This window comes from Calonectris borealis, chromosome 1 (assembly GCF_964195595.1).
Source record: "Calonectris borealis chromosome 1, bCalBor7.hap1.2, whole genome shotgun sequence".
Taxonomy (NCBI): Eukaryota; Metazoa; Chordata; class Aves; order Procellariiformes; family Procellariidae; genus Calonectris; species Calonectris borealis.
Genome location: NC_134312.1, coordinates 7,230,807 through 7,240,894, shown reverse-complemented (window position 1 = coordinate 7,240,894; position 10,088 = coordinate 7,230,807). Strand labels below are relative to the sequence as shown.

Sequence of the window (10,088 nt, the reverse complement as noted above, 5' to 3'; positions counted from 1 at the left end):
CCCGCCAACCGCCGGCCGCGCCGACGCCGACGCCCCCGCCACCGCCCCCGCGCGGGGGTGGGGCCGCCGCTTCCCGCCCCGCTCCCGCAGCGGGGAAGCGGCCTCGGCGGCCGCGGGTGGGCTGGGCCCCGCGGGGGCCGTCCGTCAGGGTGGCCGGCCGTGCGTGTGGCCTTTAAATCTGAACGTCCAGACTATTTCTCTGATCCTTTCCGGACTTCAGAAGTATACTCCAATATCCTGGTTTTTCCTATCAAAAGGCTGCCTACATTTCCTATTAAACAGTCTCTCCTGAAACGTATCAAAGCTTAATCTTGTGTACACGGTATGCTGGATTGCGGTTAGACTGGGAAAAGACATAGTAACCTCATCACCTCTGGAAAACCTACCAAAACCAGACATGAGTTACAGAGAAACAAAGTTTTAACAAAATCTAAAAGCTTCATCTGAAGTTTTCAGGTGCCTGTGAACCATTTCCAAACACAGGAGGGACAAGCAAGCCATCAGGAGTAGTCAGCATGGCTTCCCCATGCTTGACCAACTTGATAAACTTTCAAGAATGAAGTGACTGGCCTGGTAGATGAGGGGAGAGCAGTGGATATCGTCTACCTGGACTTCAGTAGAGCCTTTGACACCATCTCCCACAGAATCCTCATAGACAAGCTGGTGATAAGCTGGATGAGCAGACAGTGAGGTGGGTTGAAAACTGGCTCAATGGCCAGGTCCAGGGGGTGGTGTTCAGTGGCACAAGGTCTAGTTGGAGGCCGGTAACTAGCAGTGTACCCCAGGGGTCTGTAGTGGATCCAGTCCTGTTTAACATCTTCATTAATGATCTGGATGATGGGGCAGAGTGTAGCCTCAGCAAGTTTGCAGATGAAACAAAATTGGGAGGAGTGGCTGATACACCAGAGGGTCGTGCTGCCATCCAGACCTCGACAAGCTGGAGAAATGGGCTGATGGGAACTTCATGGAGTTCAACAAGGAGAAGTGCAAAAACCTGCAGCTGGGGAGGGACAGCTCCATGCATCAGTACATGCTGGGGACCACCCGGCTGGAAAGCAGCTTGGCAGAAAAGGACCTGGGGGTCCTGTTGGACACCAAGTTGAACAGGAACCAGCAAGTGTACCTTTGCGGCAAAGAAGGCAAATGGTATCCTGGGCTGCATTAGAAAAGTATTACCAGCAGGACCCCTCTACTCAGCACTGGTGAGGCCACACCTGTCCAGTTCTGGGCTCCTCAGTACAAGACAGACATGGACATACTGGAGAGAAACCAACAAAGGGCCACGAAGATGATGAAGGGACTGGAGCACCTCACATATGAGGAAAGGCTGAGAGAGCTGGGACTGTTCAGCCTGGAGAAGAGAATGCTCGGGGGATCTTCTCAATGCCATAAGTACCTGAAGGGAGGATGCAAAGAGGACGGAGCCAGGCTCTGTTCAGTGATGCCCAGTGACAGGACCAAAGGCAATGGGCACAAACTGAAACACTGGAGGTTCCCTCTGAACATCAGGAAACATCTTTTTACTGTGAGGGTGACCAAGCGCTCGAACAGGATACCCAGGGAGGTTGTGGAGTCTCCATCTTCGGAGATACTCAAAAGCTGACTGTAGGAAGCCCTGGTTGGGCAGGGACGGGTGGACCAGATGACTCCAGAGGTCCCTTCCAACCTCAACCATTCTGTGATTCTGTAAACTTTGTGTGAATGCAGGCCTGGGAGGCAGGAGGGGAACTGTCAAGTTACCTTTCCACAGGCTTGGCTGTGCCCATGAATCTACTTTGTAGATTGCCTTCACAACGGGGAAATCAGAGAGTATTTTTTCCTTAAAATCAAACTGTGGTTATGTGCTTTTTGGAACAGGTGGAACTGGATTTTGCAACTGAATCAGTTACGACACCACAGTTGGCCAGGGTTTTTATGATATTCATAGTTCTTGGAGAGGGGCCACTTGTGTTCGTTGAGGCCTGTATGGTTTTATGCAGATTTATAACAGCCAATTTGGGAGAAAAATAAAAGTAAACGACCTTTAAAGCTGCAAAGAAGACAAAAGGATACAGCTATAGAAGGACAGTTGACATGTGGCCAACAGAGTAAAGCATAGTAGAAATGTGGCTTTGAATATTGATTTTTTCAATGTATATTAGAACAAAGAAACCTTGAAAATAATGTTGCAACATTACATGATTTTGTGGAGTTGACAGTAAAGAGGCAGAAAAGGTTGATATAGTTAAATGTTTCTATTCTGTGCTAGGAGAAAAAGACAAATGTTGCAGGCAGATCTCATGATGATGAAATACTTTTCCACAGTTCTTAAGCAAATATCGGTCAAACAGCAGATATCAATGTGGTTTTGCTTTAAAGCAGATAGAGAGTTAGTTGAATATTTCCCAATTAGCACTGATAGGAATAGGTTTGAACATTAAAAATGTTCCAAAGTTAAAAAGGACAAAATGAGATGGTTCAGTCACATAATGTGGATCTCAGAAAAGTAATGGAATATTTGCATATACAGGTTCACTTACTGGTTTAATCAAGCCTAGGCGTGGGTTTATGGAATATGTATCTCGTCAAGTCAACTTGTTGGATTTTTTCTGTGATTCAAAATTCAGTTAATAAAGATGTAAAGTACTTTGCAGACCTTTGCCAGCATAATCATCTTGCTTAGGACACGATTACACATGGCAAGAGCCTTTCTGTAACTATATCTAGGTCAATAAAAGCTTTTGTTGACTTTGGTTCATGTCTAAATGTGAGAAAGCAGTACCTATGCCAGCAGAAACACCGCTGCTAAGGGCGTATGCTCTGGCTCTGCAAGGGGACTCTCCTGGCCTGACTCTCAGGCACAGAGAGCCTGTCCTAGAGAAGACTCCTGTGTGAGGTGGATTCAGTGGTACCTGATGTTCTGGCTAAGAATACTAGAAATGCTTCAAAATCAAGGTTGTATATACTTAATAGTATATGGCTGACTACCTAGCAGATGTAAACTTGCAATATTTTAAATAAAAAATCATCATCAGCTGGGAGCATTTCTAAAGGGATTATAGTCCCTGCCACTTCAGTAGTTATATCAACCTGAAAAAACTGCCCACAAATTAAGCCCTGACAAAGTTTGTCAGCTGGAGGTATGTGGTGAAGAGAGGTTATCTTGGATCTGAGTGGATCTGAGTGTCCAGTGACACTGGACATAGCAAATGTGATTTATTTTAACAGGATGAGACACAAGCTTGTTCATCTTGAAAAAGTATATGCACTAAAATGTAGCTCCTTTCCAGGAAACAGTGACTATAAGTAATCGAAAAGTCTAAAAATTGTGGGAATAAAACAGATGGGTCTGAAAAAGTTATGTGAAAATCGGCTCACTTGGCAAAAAGATCATTTTCCAGATCTGGCTACAAGGAAATACTGAGTACACCTACAGATTCTACATTAGGCCAGTATTTGGCACAACTGTGATTGCTCTCTGAATACTGTGTGCATGTTTGGTGCCAGTAATTGAGGAAACATATTGAAAAAGTTGGGAAGAAGAGCTTCAGGAATTAAAAAAATCGAAAGACATGCTGTAAGTCTGAGACTCAGGAAATGAGATCTACCTGGTTTTCTTTCTGGTAAGTTAGTAGGAAAACTTTATCAGTATGTAAGTAGCCACAAATGAAACAGGTACTTTACAAGGCAAAGCTTTCCAAGCTATCAGACAACGGTAAAACAAGATTTACTTGCATGGCCTTTACAAAAGACAGTTCCAACATAGGCGTAGCTGTGTGGGAATGTGATATAAATACAGAAGGAGCTTTTGTTTCCTTTCAAAATTGTAGTGATTGTGCATTTTATTCATGTTAGAAAAGGTAGCAATATGCTTTAAAAGAAAATAAGCCCACATTTCTTGACATAGTGCCACTGAAACTGATGCTTAAGCCTAATATAATGCTGAGTCCGCCTTTTCAAATCAGTCCAAAAAAAAGGCTACAGGATTGGTGCCTTTGGAAAATAAAGCATCAGCACTAACATGGAGTTTTCCTCCCTGTTTAACCCCTTTTCTGTGTTTCTGGATCTCCTCCATTCTAGTGAATCAGTTTAATCAACCTGGTAAGTCACGATATTTTGGCAAATAAATGAAATCTTCGTGTAGTAGTGACACTTGAATGAAGTGTGTAAATAACAAGCATGACTTTGTCCTTTCAAACTTTTCCAGAGATTTTTAGATGTGTCTGCAAAATGAGCAATGAAGTTAAACAACAGGGAGGAGAGCTCTTTCCTGCAAAAAAAAACCTGTCTAGTCCTGTACTAGTTGGCAGAGTACACCTAAAACTCTGCATCAGTGAAGACAGTCTTGCATTTGGGCTGACTCTTGCCTCTGAATAAAAGGTGGCTTTAACAGCTGAATAATCTCATTACGCATATCCAAGCCTGCGCCTGCTGTCACGGTCAACATTTGTGTGTGCTCGTTGTAAGTCTAGAGGGGTGTGAACACTTTCCCATACCTAGGAGAAAGCTTCTGTCAAGATCTGGAGTAAATGTAAAATAAATACCAGATTCACACTCTGAAATTCGGGACTGTGCCAGCTTCTTCCAGCTGGGGCGACTTTAGGGTTGCCCAACAGCCGACACCATGGCCAGGCGCACAGATCGTGAGCGTTTCAAATAAACTGGGAAGTCTTGTGCAACTTAATTTACCGTTGTAAAATGCCTTCGGATGTCCAGACAAGAATACTGTCAGGACAGGAGGACGAAGTGGAGATGCCATATTTAGACTGCAAAACACAACGGACGACATCCGTTAAATCATCAGATTACATCATAACTTGGTATTATGCCACTATTATTCCCACTATTTTATCATAGCGACTGTGAACAGATCAGGCAGCGCCGTGCCGGGTGCCCACCGGTGCGGTACAGCCACCGCGCGGTCCCCTCAAAAAGGCCATCCTTGACATGACGACCAGCGTGACGCGACGTGACGCCTCAGGACGAAAGACACGTCGCGGCAGTGACGTCACGCGGGGCGACAAGGCGAATCGTGCGCTGGGGCCACCAAGGAAGCGCCATTCGGGGCCCGTCCCCCCCCCCCCCCCCCGCTCCCTCCCGCTGTGAGGGACGGCGCCACCGAGCCCCCACCCCCTCCCTTCACCACTTCCGCCTCCGCACCCTCCCGGTAACCCGAGCAGGGCCGCCCGCCGTCAGGACCCCACCCGGGGCTGCCCTCCCCGCTGCCTGACCTCCGCCCGTCGGGAAGCGCCGCTCACCCAGCCGGCCGGAGCCGCGGCGACGGCGCGGTTAGGCGGTGCCGCCCTTCCTTTCGCGCCTGGGCGTCGCCGGGCGGGCGTCGCGGGCTTGCTCGGGGCCGTGCTGTCGATCAGGCAGCGCGGCGGGCGCCCCGGCAGGGAGCGCGGCGGGCGTCGTGAGGGGAGAAGAGCGAGGGGGCCTCGCGCGCCGGGGAGGGGGCCGCGGCGGGCGGAGGAGTCGGCGCTCCTCGGGAGACCGGGCCGATGTCTGCACCGGGCGGAGGTAGCGGGCATGGGGCGGCGGGGGTACCAGCCGCTTGGGGGGAACGGGGACGCCGGGCGGCCCGGAGGGTGGGGCGGCGCCGCGGTGTGTGGGGAAGAGGGCCCAGGGGAGGCGGTGGGAGGGCGCAGGGGCCTGTCGGAGGCGGGGGCTGTGAGGCGGCGCGGGGAGAGGGTTCCTCGGAGCTGAGGCGTCCTGAGGCAGGGGGGCCGTGGGGGTGAGGAGGAGGAAGGGCTAGGGTGAGGGGGGCCGCAGGGCACGGGGAGGCGGTGGCAGGGAGCGGGGCAGCTCGCTGTTTTTCCTCTGTCTTGCAGTGCGAGCGGGGAAGGCAGAGCCCGAGAAGGTGGCCGGGTTGTGGGAGAGCCTGCCTACGTGGATTGGCATGTGTAGGGGCGTCCTGAGGGAAGCGAGGAGGGTTGTTAGCTAAGAAGTCTTTTGCTCCGCATGTAGTTAGTGACTTGTCCGTAGGCCTCCTTTTCCCAGTGAAAAGCGTGTTCCTGCAGGTCTGACAGCAAAACACTTTCTCCGAGACGTATGGAATCGAAAGTAAAACTGCCCGGCTGGTTAGGCAGGCCTGCCTTCCCTGCCAGGGTGTATAGGGGGCTTCTTTCTCTGCACTATAATTTCCTGTCTTGCTCTGTGTCTCATCTTTCAAAACTTGTGGCTAAGTTTATTTTCTTCTGATTGATCGTGGTATTTTTCTTATGTTCCTTCCCTTACTTTAAGAGAAACCTTAATTGCATTTCAATTCTTGAAACTTTTAATTTTTGAGTGGTGTGATTTCTAACGATGAAGAAGTTTGTTGCTCTTTGAGGGTTTTCAGCTGGTCAGAAGTGGGACATCTTGCCTACATTCTTTATCTTCTTTATCTCTTTTGTAATAAAGTAGTTGCATAAAGGATTGTTTATGTGAACAACTTGATTTCCAGTAGCAGTAAAAAAGAATGTGAAAAATCTCAATATTTCTAGTTTAATAAAGCCGTATTTCTTCCCCCCACACTTGTGTTCGCAAGGATTGAGGTCTGGTTCATGGTACTGCAGTCTGTAACAGTCGGATGGTTTTGTTGATTTGAGAGGATTCAAGCATATCAGACCAAAGTGTTGATGTTTGTGACTAGATTAATGATGCTGAATACCTTTATGAATCTTCGGTTTCCTTGAGAGGGAGTACCTGGATGCTTTCTCTTAAATGTTGCCTGTGCATTTCAAGACCTATTTCTTAAGTTTTTGAGCCTAGAGTATCATAAAGCCAATCCCATCAGTTTTTCAAATTCTGAGATTGGTATGACAAAAACTAAGTAGAAATTCAGGTACAATAAAAAATTTCTTAATTAAGATTGAGTTAAGGTAGGTCAAATAGTGAAAAATTAAGATAAATAGTTTTCTCTGGAAAAATAGCATCTTTAAGTGATAAAACTAAGAAGATAAAGTGTTAAAGCATCTAAATGTCACTACAGAAATGAACTGCCAAGAGTCCAAAAGCATATGGAAAGCTTGCCTTGCATCTGTCTTCGCTGTCCTTTCTAATTTTCAGCTGTGAGCGCCAGTTCTTCCTATCTATTGGCTTATGAAGTTCATGTCATTTTTTCCTTTTCATCAGTACATTCACATAAACATTGGGTATTAAATAGAAGTTCTCTTAATCATTAAGTTTCTCTTAATGTTTCCTTTCCATTCCCTTAATCTGGACCAAACCATGTATCTTCAGCCTTATTTCCTGTGGAAATGAGACCCAGGCAAGCCTGCTGCTTCCCACAACTTCTGAAACTTTGTGCCAGTTTCAATCAAATTAGGCACATGTTTTGAAGGTATAAACTTTCTGCAGGTCTTGTGATAACTGGCAGCTGAGGAAGAGTAACAAGGTCTAAATTAACATTCTTGCTGAGGGAAGGGCTATACCATACGCTCAGTGGACAGTTCTGTTTTCTCTGTGCTGTTAGCTGACACTCATGTGCTGACCGGTGAATCAGTCTGTGCATAGCTTGGAGGCAGCAACCGCGCTGCCTGCCTCCTGCGATCAGTGGGTAGACATAAATGAGCAGACAGTGCGATCGGAAGGGTTTGTGTGATAAGGAGCTATATACGTAGCAGGTAGTGAGGAGTATTGTAATATATGTATTCTGTGATACAGGACAGAAATCGATTATAAACTAGATTGTTGGGGTTTTTTTGGTCACCAGTGTTCATGGGGGAAAAAGCAGATAATACTGCCTTATGGTCGAAATCACAATGTACCCAATTATGCTCCATCCCTTTTCTTTTTATCCCATCTTCTCTATTTTGTTTTTATACAAGCAAATGTCAGATATGTCTTTAAAACAGAATTCTGAGTTCCTAAATTAATGAGAATTTGAGTAATGTAATGATTTTGGTAAGTGACCATGTTGTTAAAAGTTGCATGTGTAGCTGGATATTTTGTTTTGTTTTGATTCTCCCCAGTTGTGTTTGAATTACCCTACTAACAACAGGTGGGGGACAAAGATAAAAGCCGGAGTATTGGAATTGTGGCATGTCTTTCCAGCATTTCTTTAATCAAACAACTCTTTTTTTTCCCAATGTTTTCTTTTTAAAGTTAGCTCCCAATTCATTACCTTTCAGAATCTAACACTTTTTTTTTTAATGAATGTGTTACTCTATTGTTTTTTTGTTTAATAGACTTCTTGGTGAAAAACTTTTTAATGTAATTATTGGGAGAGTCTCATGCAATGTTCCAATGGACCTAGTCTTACTAGTAAGATATTATGGTGATGTTTAAATGCTAAAAGTTTCCCTTTCAAACCCCTTTTGTTAAAAATGGTGGGAGAGAGAGTTTAGCTATCTCAAACTGATGGAATTTCCAATGTGGATTTGTAGTGAGAAAAGGTTAATAAACTGTTATTGTTGAATTTGAGACAGAACATGTAGAGGATTTGCATCTCCCAAATGGATCTGTGAGGAACAGGTCCCATTTAACTGGCCTACAGAGATGGAAAAATTAGTTCAGAGCTTTATTATGAAGGGGCATGAAGGGGCATGAGGGGGCTGCTTAGTTGTTTGGGTTTTGTTGATTTCCCCCCCCCCCCCCCTTGGTTAAGTACTGATTTAATAATAATACTGTTTTAAGATGATGTAGATCAGTGTTTTTGAAATCCAGGTAGTTCTGAGATGTTGAGCTGTGAAATCTTTTAGTTGTAGACATGCATAAGGGCGCCAAATTTGCTAGTACTTGTTTAAGCAATGCTGATTTGATTGGTCTCACTTCCATAAATCAGTGTCAGAAACATTTCTTCGTTGGTGCTGTTGCCAGTTGCTGTCAAAGAGGCCAAGTCCTGAATAGGTTCTGTAGTGGTAAGTTGTCTCTGCCCATATCTGAATATTCAGTGAATTTTTGCAAACAATTTTTTCTTCAGAAGACCCGGACAAACATCTTAAAAATTGTAACGCAGTGTTCTATATGGGATAGTCAGTGTATGAATCTGTGGTATTATGGTTTGAGGGTGGGGTAGGGAATGGGGAATACATAGTTAGAGATTTTCTTTAGTGTGATGCCTTATTTATAAATATCTTTCAAAATAGTTAAAAATAATACTAGAAGCACTCTACATTAGATTGGAATGCAAGTGTTTCATTATTCACTTTGTTGAGTAGATGCAGGAAACATGTGAATCTAGCATATTTTCATCATCCAGTCAGAGTAAAATGCTAGAAAGGCAAAAGTAGGGGTGGCAACTGGGAATCAAATTGGTGTTACTAATAAAAACTAAGTGATGTTTTTTTAGGAGGTATCACATGCGATCATGTCCCATCAGTCCCGCCTATATATGCATTTAACTTGAACATGTAAATATGTGAATATTATTTTTTGTTTTAAGAAATTAATGTAGTCTGAAGTAAATAAGGCTTAGGCGGTTCTAATGGCCTCTTTCAGTCCTGTCTGGCCCTATCTGATCCTGGACATGAGTTGGCAGAATGCCCCTGCATTAAGGCCAGCTGCATTCTAGACTGTACTAACAAGAGTTAGACAGCAGGTTTAGGGCGGTGAGTCTTCCTCTCTTTTTGGTACTTATTAGACCACATCTGGACACTGCATCCAGTTGTAGATTCTCTGTTCCAAGAAAGGCATTGACATGCTGGAGCGAGTCCACTGGAGGGCCACCAGGATCATTAGGAGGCTGGAGGACATGCTATCTGAAGAGAGACTGGGAGAACTGGGTTTCTTCATCTGTAAGAAGCGAAGGGGAAGTCTTATTACTGTCTACAACAGAAGATGGAACTGGGTTCTTCTCACAGCTGTACAGGGGTAGGATGAGAAGAAATGGACACAAGATGAGGCATAGCAAATTCCAGGATGATATTAGGAAAAGGTTTTTCACAGTGTGATTATTCAGGTACTGGAACGGGCCCAGAGGGGGCCATAGCATCTCCATCCTTGGAGATACTCAAAACTTAGGTAGCCAAGTCGCTGATCTGATTTGACCTGCTTTGAGCAGGGGAGTGAGCTAGGTAACCTCCAGAGTTTCCTTCCGATCTAAATTATTCTGTGATTCCATCCTTTTTTTGTTCAATATTTGTTATCTTTTGTATTCTTAGCCACATGAAACTAAAGCTTAGAGA

At 45.1% G+C, this 10,088-nt stretch overlaps 1 protein-coding gene across 5 annotated transcripts in view; it reads left to right on the top strand.

Annotated features, from left to right (window-relative positions):
- The first annotated feature begins 5,370 nt into the window (after positions 1-5,370).
- The window catches only part of UPF2 (UPF2 regulator of nonsense mediated mRNA decay), a 68,530-nt gene continuing 63,812 nt past the window's right edge, over positions 5,371-10,088 (top strand). For 4 of the 5 annotated variants that reach the window (XM_075143459.1, XM_075143441.1, XM_075143468.1 and 1 more), the window contains exon 1: positions 5,371-5,499. The gene's annotated coding sequence lies outside the window, so the exon portion shown is untranslated. Of the gene's footprint in view, positions 5,500-5,633; positions 8,823-10,088 lie in introns of those variants that run through there. The other variant, XM_075143450.1, reaches the window with a different exon arrangement.